Raw genomic sequence first — 15255 nt, forward strand, 5'->3', positions numbered from 1 at the left:
ATCGTGATGGTGCTGCAAGATAGGATAGTGAATTTTGTTGATGGTTTATTGTTGTGCTTAATAAAATTTTTTACTAATAAAATTATTGACTGATAGTGAATTTTGTTTATGGATTATTGCTATGTGTTTTTTATGATGAATTGACGGTAATCGTGATGGTGATTAAGGTAATGCAGTTGTTAGAACATGGAAATTGAACTGTTCACTCTATTTTCAAAGTCTTCAATACATTTTCTGCTTTGTTTCTAGCTAAAAGAAGTGGTGAAATTTTGGACCTCAAGTAGCTAAACTTGTTGTGTTTTGTTTTTCTTTTAGTTTCAAATTTTGTTTTATTTGTATATTTCATTTTTTTATGATGTTGGATTGTTGGTGAAGTTAAATAGGTAATGCAGTTGTTGGGATGTGGAAATTGAATTGTATCTGTGTGTAGTTGTAATTTTTGGATCCCATGGGATGCTTTGGGTTGATTTTTAGCAGCTTCAAATTGTTGATTGGTGCAGCTGCTGAGGGAGAAAACTCGCGAGAATGTTGTGAAGCTTTTAAAAGTACACATCAATCACACGAACATGTCTCTGTATCTTGCTTTTGATTACGCCGGGCACGACCTTTATGTGAGTTTTATTCTAGAACATGCCCTTGTGGTGCTTACTTGAGTTGAAATCATTTTCAGATGTAAACTATTGATGTTTTCTCCATGAAAATGTGTGTAGTTTATATTCATGCTCGATGAATAAGCTTTTGCCATATCGCCCACATACAGCCATGCTTTTAAGCATGGTAATCTGTAAAAAACATGGCAAAAAAAAGCGTGGCGATAGAGTAACCGTTATGCTTGCAGATGTGACCTTTTCAAAAGCGTGGCGGTAGCTCAAAAAGCGTGGCGAAATGCTATCGCCGCACTTTTTTCAACTTTTCGCCACACTTTAAAAGCGTGGCAATAGAGGTGTTTTCTCGTAGTGTGAGTCACTTTTCAATGATTTGTTTTATTTTCAAAAATTATTTTTATCTCGCAAGGACATAGCTATTGTTCTGCTTGCATTATTGGAATATGATTGTGTTGCAAGGAGTTTCTTCCCACTTGCATGATTCTAAATACACTACAAGACACACGGCAGATAGCAGTGCTTTATTAGAGTCGGTTTTAAAAACAGCCACTATCTGCAGTTTAGCGGCGATTTTCGTGGCAGATTTGAGAGAAGCCGCTATTAGTGCTTTTCAGGGTTCAATTAGATAAACAGTACATTTTTATCTCAAGAAGCTTTAACTGTTTTGAATGGTTTAAATGTGATTTAGTCCGTTTTAATTTGTAAACAATTGAAAACCAATTAGGAGAATTTCTGGCCAATAATTTGAAAAATTAAAGTTGTGATACCGGTGCATGCATACAGTATCTGAAGTGGATCGGATCCAAGTATGGTAGACAATTTTTGGAGTATCATCTTTACTTTAGCATAATTATTCTTAACTTTGGTTCATGCTTTTTGGGTTTTAATTTTCATAAGCATTCTTCTTGTCAATAATGTGTTAGTGGGTCAAAATGCCCAAACCATTTTAGGCAAACTATCCTCATTTATTGTTATCAAAGCAAATCACTATGTGGTAAAGTTTATCAAAAGGTTACCACCGTTACATGTTAGTTCTTTAAAATTTTGCCACCATTACATGATAATTATAATCCATATGCTATATATATATCTTGGCCAACACAGACCTACATGTCTGTCTAATTGTATATTTATAAAGTGATAGTTGAAATTTATACATATATGCTTAACTTGTTCTTATGCCATTTTTTGAACTATTTGTAAGGGACATAATATTTTATATTGTACTATATTTTAATTAATGTTTATGGTATTCTTGCATGTCATATTTAGGACCAAAGATATTTTTCTTGTATCCAGAGGCTTAAGGTTTGTATAGATGATTCCAGAACCTTGAGATAAGCTACTCACTAGATCAAGAAAAGTTGAAGAGTTTATTGAATTAGCCCAACAAAAAAGCATGGAGATAGGTAAGGATTGTCTTTCAATTTTCTTTCATTTTTTCATTTAGAAAAATTCTCACTAAGTTAGTGTACTTATTTGGTTAGATTTAATAACGTAGTTACTGCTCACAAAGTTGGTGTACTTGCGTGGTTAGATTCCATTTTATTTCCATATATTTTATCCTCATCCTTTTGTGTTTTTAGGAGTTTTGTGTTTCACTTATTCGTTCAACAAGTTATTTTTTATTTCTTTTCAGATTTGGCAGTAGTTCTATAAATTATGTGAAGAGATGAGTCATGACCCATGATCTGATTGGTCATTTATATATCAAGTAAATTGCTTGTTCTTTTTGATCAATTGAACCATGTTTCATTGTAAGTAGTGCAATTAAGTTTTAATTTGATTTATATATTATATTTTTTTTCTAAGATTGAGCAGTATTACCTTGAGAAAGGATTACACTAGAAAAGTTTTTTTTTTTCCAACAGTATTTTTCACTTATCATTTACATTAGAGGCGGTTTTGTGGTAAATATAAAGTGTTGAGTTATTTATTTAACTACTATAAAGGGTTGAATGATTTGGTGCTTCTTCCCATTTGAACTACTACTTTGGTATGAGTTTATAAATGCGGTTGTTTTTTTTAAAAGTTCATGTATGAAATTGCAGCGGTTCAAAACCGTCGCATTTTTTTAAAAAGACACATAAATTTGCGGCGGTTTCAAAACCGTCGCAGGTTTTTTTAATCCACTGAGCAAAATAGCGGCGGTTCTGCAACCGCCACAAAATTGAATATCTGATTTGTTGCGTTTGTACCCGCGGTTTCTCAAAATCGCCGCAAAATTAAATCTCCACCCCTTAATAGGCAACACTTGTAGAATCGCTGGAATTTCGTTTCGTGGCGGTTTTAAACCGCCGCAAATCCATAACAAAACCGCCACTATTCAACGTATCTCTTGTAGCAAGAACGTGAGTTCCGTCTTATAGTTATATTATTATTTATTAAAATCAAAATCGTATAGTTTGATTCTCACTCTTTTATATTCTAATATTTTTCAGTGAAGATATGAAAAATCCTTTGAAGAGTTTATTGAATTTTAGATGTGCACTGATATACTTTTAGAATATAAATGTTATTTAGTTATTTTTCCTTTGATGTGTTATATATTTCAGAATTCGTTCTTTTACAAAGGACAAAAAATTATATTATATGTTGTATGTATATAAATGTATATAAAAAATACATAATATATTTTTATTTATAACCATAGATGTGATTGTTTGAATTGTATTATTTGTTGATTTTCTTTTTGTAATTTGATTTTTGGAATGTGTGTATATATAAATTTATTTCAAAAATAAATTTATTAATAATTTGTAGGGTTTAAAACTCCTATAAATTATAAATAAAATTTTCTACAAAACTAATTTTGATTATTATTTAATAAATTTTTCAACAGATAATTTTATATTGTCCCAAAATAATATTGTTAAGAACCAACGTGTTTTTTTTGGGACAAAAATACCTTATTATCCTTTAAAAAAATAAATAGAAATCGAATTTAGTCTTTACTTAATAATCAAAATTTAAAAACATTTATAAACAAATTATATTCATAACTATAATTAAACTAGATTTATATATATAATCAAACTAGATTACCAAAACATAGTGAATTAGTTTTGTTTTCATAAAAAAAATAATTATTTTATTATGAAAAAGTCTGATTAATTACTATTTTATAAAAGATTTTATTATTTTAATAGTTAATTATTTTATAAAAAATATATAAAATATGTATAAACGATGTAGAGAGACAAAAAAAATCAGAATTTATCTTATTTAATATTTATTAATTACGGTAATACTAAAGAGAAAAGAAAACAGTTAAAACTTACTTTATTTAATATTCATTAATTACTGTCTTTATTTAACATTTATTAATTGCTGTACTAAATAAGACAAAATTCTGGTTGATTTTGGTTATTTTTTTTTGTTACCAAATATTTTTGCATTAATTGTCGCAACAATTAATAAATACTAAATAAGGCAAGTTATAACTGTTTTTGGCTAATTTTTTTTTTTGTTAACAAATATTTCTAATGTATAAATATAGACAAATTTATAATAAGTAATTCATATTACATTCACAAAGCATTTTAATTTTTATAATCAACTTGCCAAAAAGAGATGGAAAGAAATTAAAATCTTTGAATATTTAAGGTAATGAAAATCTAATCGTTTACTTAATTATTTCCAAAAGATAAGTTTTCGTCTTCGGAATCTTTTACCAGCCAATTAATGAGCATTATCTAGATAAATCCAAATAAATATTACGAAACAAGTGTTACACAAAAACTTATTTATCAATAAATTCCTATTTAATGATGCATATTTAGTGTTTATTAAAAAATTAATTATGTTGCTATAAATTATAAAAAAAATCATGCTGCACATTTAATTATTTTTTATAAAAATAATATTCAGAAGACAATAAAAATTTAGTTAAAATAACATAAACTTATCTTATTTAGTATTTATTAATTGTCTAATGCTAAATAAAATAAGTTTGGACTTTTTTTCTCTCTAATATTACCGTTTTAGTAATTAAGTCCAACCAAATTAGTCTAAATTCTTATGATACACGGACACACGACACGACGCACGACATGCGAACACACGAATTTTAAAATCTTATAAGACACGGGCACATGGCATATATATAAAATATAAAGTATTTTTTAGATAAATTACAATGATATTTTAATATTTTATTGATATTAAAATACAAAGTAATTGTTTTAATTGTTTTAATGTCTTTTTTTAATTATATAAAGTATTTAAAATATTTTTATTTTAATAAATAATAATATATATTATTTCTAAATTTATTTCAAGAATACATGTTAAGAATAAGGTTGTACACGCTGACACGTGATGGTATTTAGGTGTGTCCAAATGTGTCCGAAAAAGATTTTTTATTTTTTATTAAGACACGTTTGGACAAAACAGACACGCGTGTCGAACGAGTATCGTGTCTGAAATATGTCCGACACGCAGACATGGCAACTTAGTAAAGTGTCCATTCTTCATAGCTAAATCCAGTAAAAATTACTCACACAATGTGCGCGTGAATCATACACTTCTTTTTATTCCTTTATCTTCGCAAGTGTATTCCTTCCTTGTCCTTCTTATTCTTCTTTTGTTGTTGCGTTCTTTTTTTATTATTTTTTCTCCTCCTCCTCCTGTTTTGCTGTTATTGCAATATTTTTTATTTAATTTTTCTTCTCTTTTCTTATTTTTATTCTTTTTAAAAATGTAAAGTTTTGAATTGTACAAAATTTATTAAAAAAAGTACTGAAATTTTTTAATTGTGACTCAAAAAATTTCTTATCCAATAAAAAGTTATCAAAAACAAAAATAGTATCGAAATTTCTCAACCGTGATACATAATTTCTTAATTATTAACTAATTAGAAGTTAACAGAAATAAAAATAACACATAAATTTCCTAACTATGACCCATCAAATTTCTTAATAAAAAATAATACTTAAATTTCTTAATTGTAACACAAAAAATTTCTTATCCAATTAGAAGTTATTAAAAAAATTAAATTTTTTTAACCGTTACATATAAAATTTTTTAACTAATTAAAAATTAATAAAAATAAAGATAACACATAAATCTCTTAACTGTGACCCATAAAATCGCTTACGAAAAAGAAATGCATGTGTATAATGTATTTAATTGGACTTAGTTTAAAAAATACTTGACTATCTAATATTTCTAAAAAAATACCTATTTTATTACAATATACGTGATTATTTTATAATATCAAATTTGATTAATTTTAGTATTTAATTATTTTATTAAAAATATATAAATATATACAAATATATAATAATTAATTTAAATACTAAATTTTCACCGTCGTTATGTTGGAGTAATTTTTATTTTATTATGAAATCATGCACGACTGCCGTATATATAATGGCCAAACTAGAAGGTTTTGGTGCGAGTGTAACACAACCATTTAGTAAAAGTTAAATTAGCATTTTAATGATGAAATTCTTCTCCCCTTTAATCCTTTTGTTTGCATCTCTCTTGATTTGCTCATCAACCAGTAAGTTTCTTCTCTTCTCTGCCATATTATTATTGCTTTTTGCTTTTTTTGTATTAACTATGAATTAACAACTTGCAGCATGGATATATTATAATTCACACTTATTTATATTATTATGTAGATAAATCATATTAAAGTTCTTGTAGTAAATCTATATACAAATTTTAGACCTTTATTGCACTACATATAAATCAAAACTACCTAGGCCATATTGAAGATTATGGTATTTAATTTAATTTAATTTAATTTTTTGGAGGGATGGCGACAGGTACAAACTTATTATCAGGAACATGTAATCCGGAGAAACCTCCAATTATCCGAATTTGGTTTTGCAAAAATGAAGTATGCCAGAAAAGATGCAAAATTGAACATCCTACACAAACTGAACAACCTCGTTGCGTTGGCAGAGACACTTGTGTCTGTTGCTATCATCCATAGTTGAGGAAATAAATCATTTTCATATGATCAAGGGGGTTTTATTGTATGGGGACAAATCCCAATGAATAAAAAATAAATAAATTAAAGATTATTATTGTATTTGTTCGTATCGGGTTAACGATACGTATTTGAGAAAAATTGAGATTCCAAGACGGTTTGTTTTCAAACCAACCTGAGAGGACAATTTTTGAAGTCATTTCGAACTTTTAAGTTAGTAGTGTGCTACAATAAATATGGGTTTTAGTAACGTTAGAATTAACGTTTTAAAACCGTTTTTTTATATGATTTTAGACAACAATTTTTTATGGTGTTACTATTGAAGTTCAATATTTTATTATTTTATAGTAATAAAATAAAACTGTTCATTTTGACTATTTTAGAGAATAGTTTTATAACGGTTACAACGATTTATTTTTAGGCAATGAATTTTTAATATTGTTTTATTGTTTAAATAATTATACAATAAGAAACGCATAAAAATCATTGCCTAAGAATACTTAATTTATAGTACACATAAAAACCATTGTCACAATTTGCTACACTATTTTAAAATTATTCTATTGGATGGTCTTAGACAACGATTTTTACAGTGTTGTTATTGAAGTTTAATTTTTCATTATGTTATGACAATAAAATAAAACCGTTCTCTTTTGACTATTTTAAAGAATGTTTTATAACCATTACAACAATTTTTTTTATCAAGCAACACTTTTCTAATGTTTAAATAATTATACAAAAGCTACCCAAAAAAATCGTTCCTAAGAATACTTAATTTATAGTACACATAAAAATTGTTGCCAAAATTTACTACATTTTAAAACTATTCTATTAGATAGTCTTAGACAACAATTTTTAAATTATTGCTGTTGATGTTTAATTTTTTATTATTTTATATCAACAAAATAAAACAATTCTCTTTGACTATTTTAGAAAACACTTTTATAACCGTTACAACGATTTTTTTATCAAGCAAGGATTTTTTAATGTTGTTTAAATAATTATACAAAAAATACACATAAAAACCGTTCCCTAAAAATACTTAATATATAATACACATAAAAGTTATTCCTTCCAAATATAATATTTATTTTCAATTTTTGACAAAATAATTATGAAAAAAATCTAAATTATATTATTATTCAAAATAATAATCTAAAAATCTAATTATATAATATTTATTCCCAACCGTTAAAAATATAATTATAAGAGTATCTAAATTATATTAATATTTAAAATAATTATCTAATAAAAAATCTAAATATAATATTGTATTATTTAATATATTATTATTGTTAAAACCTCTTCCCTAATAAAAATTTTCACTACTTTTTATACTAAACACGTACACTATATATTAACTTCAGTTTCTTATATAGGATGTTCTAGGTAATTTCTTTCTTCCACTGTTCTTGTCATTTTTTATTTTTGATAAATTATTTAAAAATTATTTTATTTATTTAAAAATTTTACTTTTAAAATATTAAAATAAACTAAATTAAATTTCTTTTAAATGAACCTTATTTAATTAGGACTTTTATATAATTTTTTAATAATTAATCATTATACATAATTAAAAGAATTAAGTACTTTTTTCGTCCCTAAAATTTGAGGTGAAAATCAAAATCGTCCCCAACCCTTTTTATTAAAATCATCCCAAATATTACAAAATATTATAAAATCTGTCGTTTTCTACTTCAATTATATTTTTTTGACCTTATTATCCTTAACTATTAATAAAAATAATATTAAAAAAATAAAACCCCACCCTAGCCCACTCAACACATCTCTTCCCCCTCCTCTTCACAGATATATTTGAGCACCATAAGGGCATCAGAAACCCTCAGAGATGCCGCCAAACCCAGAATCAAGATCGTATATACATGTGCATTTGGCCTCGACCACTTCCATCTCTCAACCAAAGATCCATTCATGACCTGAATCGAGACTTGCGCGCATGGCGTAGAAAATGGACAACGCAAGCTCGAAATTGTTCCGCTGAAGCGTGGCGGAGATGATGGTGGAAGAATCGTCAGCGGAAACGATGCCGCCTCCATTTCTTGAAGAGCTCTGTGCGATCATGAGCAAGGCATCATCGGCGTCTTTGGCAAAGGCGGCGACTCAGAGGAGGAGCTGGTGGTGATCGAGCTGGCCAGCATCCTGAGAAATCTCATTGTGGCTTTCACTGAGGGAAGCTCTGGAGAGGTTGTTGGAAGTGGATCTCATTGTGAATAAATTAATTATTGTTTTTCTGTCTTTTTTTTATTGTTGCTGTTGGTAGTGTTAGTGGATTGTGAGAAGGAGTTTATGGGTTGAAGGTAGAGGTATAAGTCACTGGGTGCATGTGATGGTAGGTGAGTGAGGTTTAGTGGTTCACTGGTGAATGAATGAAGTTGAACGGTAGTGAATGATGAAGATGATGAAAAAATGAAGATGAAATGGAGGTGAAGGACAATAATAGTGGAAATTGGGAACTGATGATGGTGGTGGAGATGGGGTTTGGGGTGGGTGGGTGGGGGTGGGGAAGTTCGAAGAGACTCAGAGAGTAGGAAGAAGAAGATTGGAGTGGGGGGAGGGGAGAGGGATCAGGTGGGGTTTTGTTTTTTTTTTTTTTAATATTATTTTTATTAATAATTAAGGGTAATATGGTCAAAAAAATATAATTGAAGAAGAAAAGGACGATTTTATAACGTTTTGTAATGTTGGGGATGATTTTAATAAGAAAAAAAAGTTGGAGATGATTTTAATTTTCACCTTAAACTTTAGGGACAAAAAAAGTACTTAACCCTAATTAAAATTAAAATGTAAGTAATTGTAATAAAATTAAAAAATATAATTTAAATAATTAAAATTTTAAATTTAATTTTATGAATAAAATAAATTAATTAAATAATTATATATTTTAAATTAAAATATTTATTTCAACTCATTAATAAATAAATATTTGATATATTTTTAAAATAATTTTATTATATTATAATTATCCTAAATTTCTATTAAAAACTGGTTATTCTAACAATTCTTAATAATTCTTGTATTATATTTACATGAGATTATTAATTTGCTTGACCAAATTAATATTAGCTATTATGACCTAATAAGGAAATGCATAAAAAAATTCACTAATAGTTATTTTTCTTTCCTTTGTCCCCTCTCTCTATTAGTAAGTATTATTATCATTAGGTTTAGTATTATATTTAATTTGTTATTTTTTTCACAAAAAAAAATTATGAAAGTGAGGAAGAACTTAATCATACATTATGAACATGAAACACTAGAGAATAAAAATCACTAATTTGTGAAGATAATGGAGAATCTATTTACTATTGTAATATATTAAATCTCTTTTGTTTATAATTAGATATTATTATGACTTAGATTCTTATTATATGTTTTTAAAGTATCTTAGTTTAGTTGACTTCTAAATTTTCTTTTTATAAGTTATAAACATGTATAAATTTTATAGAATATGTTATAAATCAAATGTTTAATTAGTTTTCTTTAGTGATTTGATTCAAATAGTTGGAATATTAATCTATTAACACTAAAAAATAGTTGGAATATTAATTTCAATGCAACATGAAAAAACTATTGTAAATAAAAAAATATATAACTACAAAATACTGTTATCAAAAGTTTTAAAAGACAATAGTGTTAAAACTGTTGTCAAAGACAGCTACAAAATGACAATAGTATTAAAACTGTTACAAAAAAAAAAAAAAAAACCAAAGGCAACACTTTTAAACTATTGTCTTTGTGAATAACAAAATTACAACAGTTTAAAACCGTTGCCTATTCAGTTATGGTTTTAAACCGTTACGTCATGAAAGAGAACGATTTTAAACCGTTTTTTGTTGCCGTTGCTTTAGGTAAAAAATCGTTGTTTATGAGCATTAGCAACGGCCGCATATACCACAAGTAAAAAACTATTGCCAAAGCGTTGTCTAAAATTTTAGAAATGATTTTTTGATCTATAGTAATAGTTTTCAACCGTTGTAAAAACTCTTATTGTTGTAGTTGTTAGGGATTGTATCTCTTTACCTATTTTGGAGCCCCCGCTTTATATTACTTAATAACCGTTTTGCCGATTTGGTGTAACTTGTGTTGTCGGTGTTCTCTGCATAATGTTGATAACGCATAATTTGGTATACTTGAATCCAAACTCGGAATAATTCTCCTTAATGCTACGTCGGAATTCCACTACCCAATAACTCTCATTTTAAGGATCGTTAAAGGATTTTGGATTTCAATTCACTCAAATTTTTGTTTCCTCTTAATTTATATTTTTTGCGAGGTAAATACCAAATCAGTACTCGAAAGATTTTGGCGCTGATAAAATGGTGCTTAATTTTTGTTATTGACAAAAATGTCCCTGAAAATTTTAAAATTTGACAAAGTCACCCAAATGTGAGTCTGTGAAAGAATGACATCACAGTGAACGGAAAATGCTGATGTGGCCGTCGGAAGAGAGCTTCGATAATGGCAAAGAGCTCCACGATGTTTCCAACGACCTTCTTCTTCTTCTTCTTCTTCTTCTTCTTCTTCTTCTTCAACACGTTGCTGCGTTCCCCTTCCACCATGACAGCTGAAGAAGAAGACCGCCATGGCACGCCGCTGCACCTCATGGCGCTCTTCGTGTTTGCCGCTTCTTCTTCTTCAACATATCGCTACGTCCCCTTTCGCGTCCCCTTCCGCCATGACAGTACGTCGTCGCATTCTTGTCTTCGCTGCTTCTTCTCTTCAACACGTCGTTGCGTCCCTTCTGCATCCCCTCCGCCATGGCAGCACCTCGACGCTGCGTCCCCTTCCGCGATGGCAAAGAAGAAGAAGAAGAATGCGTCCCCTCTGTCATAGCACTGCTGCGTCCCCGTCCGCCATGGCAAAGAAGAAGAACATTGGAAATGTTGCTGGAGCTCTCTGCCGACGGCCACATCAGCGTTTTTCCGTTTACTGTGACGTCATCTTTTCATGGTTGGATAATTTTGTCAAATTTTAAAATCTTTCAGGGACAATTTTGTAATAACAAAAGTAAAATACCATTTTGTCAGCGCCAAAATTTTTCGGATATCGATTTGGTATTTACCTCTATTTTTTGCTCAAATCTTCATAATTTTTATTCTGATCCAAAGAATCCATATTTACCGTGTATAATTATGGAATTTACTGTCATTAGATTATTAACCAAAAAGGCAAAAACACTAACAAACTGTGATTTTACCACCAAATAGAAAACAAACTTATAATATTGAGCACCCCACCACAAAAAGAAAAGGCATAAAGAAAATTCCAACAAAATAGCAAAAAAAAAAAAAAACAAAACAAAACCTGTAAATATGGAAATCATGAAAGCTGAAAAGGATCAAACAAACAAAAGGCTGAAGTTTAATAAAAGGTTTTTCTTAATCAACCTTTTCTCAGGTAAGAGAATTATATATTTTTAATATGTGGTAAGTTTTAGGTTTAATTAGATTCCTATAGTTTTAACGATTTTTAATTAGGTCCCTATACTTTTTTTCTTTTTAATTGGGTCCCTATACATTATTTTTTTTCAATTTAGTCCCTGTTAACGTTAAACGTCAAAAAAATGTTAGTGAATTGTGAAATTACTTATATACCCTTAGGGACCCAATTGAAAAGAAAAAAAGTATAGAGACCTAATTGAAAATTCGATGAAACTATAAATATTCAATGAAAGATATTCCTATAATCCTTTTAATTTTGTCACTATCATTCTTATGCTTATTTATATACAAATTGTACCAAAAATAGTTTTTCTTTCGTATTTTTTTACTTTCAAAATACCTTATTTTTAAAGAACATATAGAAAAAAAAAAGAATGGATAAAATGAAACAGAAATAGTAGTAATAAGTATATATAAAATTCAATTTCCATTATTCAAGTATTTATTATGATCGTATAATATTTTACATTTGTGTGGATTCATGAAATATAGTTTGTATCTTTATCATATCATGGTACACCATAGAAAATCACAAGGTTATGTAATTTGTTTTATTGAAATTTAAAATCTAAAAATGAAAACCATAAAAAACATAATTTCAGTGTAATACAGATAATCTATAAATCAGTTCTTGTGTTGCAGCCTCCTACTCCCACTCTCTGAACCAGCATAGGATCAACAATAAAGAGTAGACTTGAGTTCATTAAGTGTCCCAACAAGATAGTCCACCAAAAGCTTCAATAAAAGCATACTTGAGTTTATCAAGTGTCCCAACAAGATAGTCTACCAAAAGCTTCAATCAAAGCATGGTAGCCTGTAGCCTGCTTTTGAAACAAAGAAAGTCGGAGCAAGATCATCTTTGTGAGGTCTATTCAACTCTTCGGGAGTTCTCCGGTCACCACCATATACACCTCCATGGTTGAAAACAATCACTACCACAGGTAACTGGTATCTTGATTGAAAAGAAGATAAGACATATAAGGCAATACATATTTTCTCAAGTATCGAAAAAAGATAAGACATATAAAGTAACAGTCCAGAATTTTCACTCCACATCCCTGGATTAAACCATTACAAATAGCATCAATAGTCACCGACTCTTTTATAATTTAGTTTCCAAAAAAAGGACTCTTGCAAACAATCATAATTTACCTTTACCACTGTTCAGTACTCAGTACTCACTAGTAACTAGTAAAAAAAATCTCCTAGAACTTGGAATTTTGGGTTGTCGCATAGTAATTACACCAGCTTATGTAATCTTATCTATCACAGAACTACTAGTTATGGATAAAAACATAAAAGAGTTCATGGAAGATCCTAGTTCAAAACAATTGCAGTAAAAATTTCTGCTAGCGTTTTATGATTTGTGGTTAGACCTTAAGTTGTTTCTATAAACATGTATTTGAGACATGCGTGAATCAATAGAATCAATCATCATATTCTCAATTTCATACACTTTCTCATACTGGTTGTTACTTAACAATGTTGAGACTAAAATAAGAACCATTCCACTATATGACAAATGAAAATATAACTAAAGATAAGGGCATCAATAAGTATGGGTTTAGCAGTATATACCTCAACTTCAACTTTAATGGTACTAAATCTGAATCCAAAATCTCCTTTAACTGTAACAATAAGTCAATCGGGACAAGCCACTGCAGTAGCAATGCAATAACCGAGGACAACCCCTATGGTCTCCCAAGTCCCTGCATCCAACCTAGTCCTGTGCTCTGTCTGAACCAACACAGCCCTACCTACATCCATGGTGTTTGCACCCTCGGACACCACTACCGGAGCTGGACTTCCGACTCCAAAAATTGCATCTCTTATGATCCTCGTTGGTGTTAAGAAATTGAATGGCACAACATCCTTAGCAATCTGAGCATCCATCTTTGACGCATTATCCTTAGACTTCCTCCATATAGCTTCCCCCAAGAGTGGTTCCTGGTCAAACAAAAAGATCATCCTTAATCTCCCCCCAAGAGTGGTTCCTGGTCAAACAAAAAGATCATCCTTAATCTCCTTATTCAGAGTTTCCTCAGCTCAATCTCTTCCTCACTAATATATATATATATATATATATATATATATATATATATATATATATATATATATATATATATATATATTATAAACCTTAAACCATTACAAAAAAAAATTCAGAAATCAATTCAAAAAATAGGTATTCAACCACTGCTATATTTTTCGTAATCAACTCAAAAACCATTATCTCAAAAAAATTACATATGCTTAAATATGTTTCATCAACTTTGAAAAAGAAACAAAAAATTTGACTCGTTACCTGTTTTGGCATATTGACTTCAGGCAGCGAGGCGCGGCCCGGTGAGGGAACGCCACGAAACCCACGGACGAACAACGTGGAGCAGAGCGGAGCAGACAGACGAACAGTACATAGCATATCAGAAGCGATGGAAGACCACCAACCGACGTACGCTCACACCACCACGAACGACGATGCAAATGAATGATGAACCCAACGAATGGAGGAGAAACGCCAAGAACATACTGTTTCCTATTTCGCCGTGAGAAGGGAAAAGAAGAAAAAGATATTCGGGAAGTGAGGAAGAAAAAGGAAAAAAGAAGAACAAAGAAAGAAAGAAGATGGAGTGTGTATTTGGCTTGGTGGGTAACAGGTTCACGATCGTGGTGGCGGACACGTCGGCGGTTCACAGTATCTTTGTGCACAAGTCTAACAAAGACAGAGAAAGTTAGGGCTGGCAAGGGATCTCTCATTTGGGGGACCAAGGGCTGTTTTGGTATTTTAAAAAAATAGAGAGGTGTTTAATTAGTTACTGTTATTCTAAATTAATTATGAAAATATTCTATTTTTTAATAGAATATTCTGTTATCTCAAACGGTTTTGTCACGGCAGGGATTAAATTGAAAAAAAATTAACGTCTAAGGACCCAATTGAAAAAAAAAAGTATAAGGACCTAATTAAAAATTCGGTGAAACTATAAAGACCTGCAGAGTAATTAAACCTAAGTTTTATTCAATACAATTCAACTAGGTATCCTTTAAAAGTTGTACAATATTCAGCCTTTTATTACAATAATTTAACAAAAATTAAAACAAATTCATCTAAAAATTATAAATAGATTTAGTGTCTTTTTAAAATTAAATACACATTTAAAATACAAACTAAATAAAACTGAAATTTAAAATTTTAATTTTAAATTTCTGTTTCAGATTTAATATATTTAATTATTAATATATTACAATT

General features: G+C 29.2%; 1 long non-coding RNA gene and 1 pseudogene across 1 annotated transcript; one reads left to right on the forward strand and one right to left on the reverse strand.

Moving 5' to 3' along the window:
- Window positions 1–6010: 6010 nt before the first annotated feature.
- LOC140176489 (uncharacterized) lies at window positions 6011–6648 on the forward strand. Its single transcript, XR_011868095.1, has 2 exons — window positions 6011–6111; window positions 6368–6648. It is a non-coding gene; the product is annotated as an uncharacterized lncRNA (long non-coding RNA).
- Window positions 6649–12683: 6035 nt separating this feature from the next.
- LOC112720207 (2-hydroxyacyl-CoA lyase-like) lies at window positions 12684–14430 on the reverse strand (annotated as a pseudogene).
- Between the last annotated feature and the right edge of the window lie 825 nt (window positions 14431–15255).

This window comes from Arachis hypogaea, chromosome 11 (genome assembly GCF_003086295.3).
Source record: "Arachis hypogaea cultivar Tifrunner chromosome 11, arahy.Tifrunner.gnm2.J5K5, whole genome shotgun sequence".
NCBI classification, from domain to species: domain Eukaryota; kingdom Viridiplantae; phylum Streptophyta; class Magnoliopsida; order Fabales; family Fabaceae; genus Arachis; species Arachis hypogaea.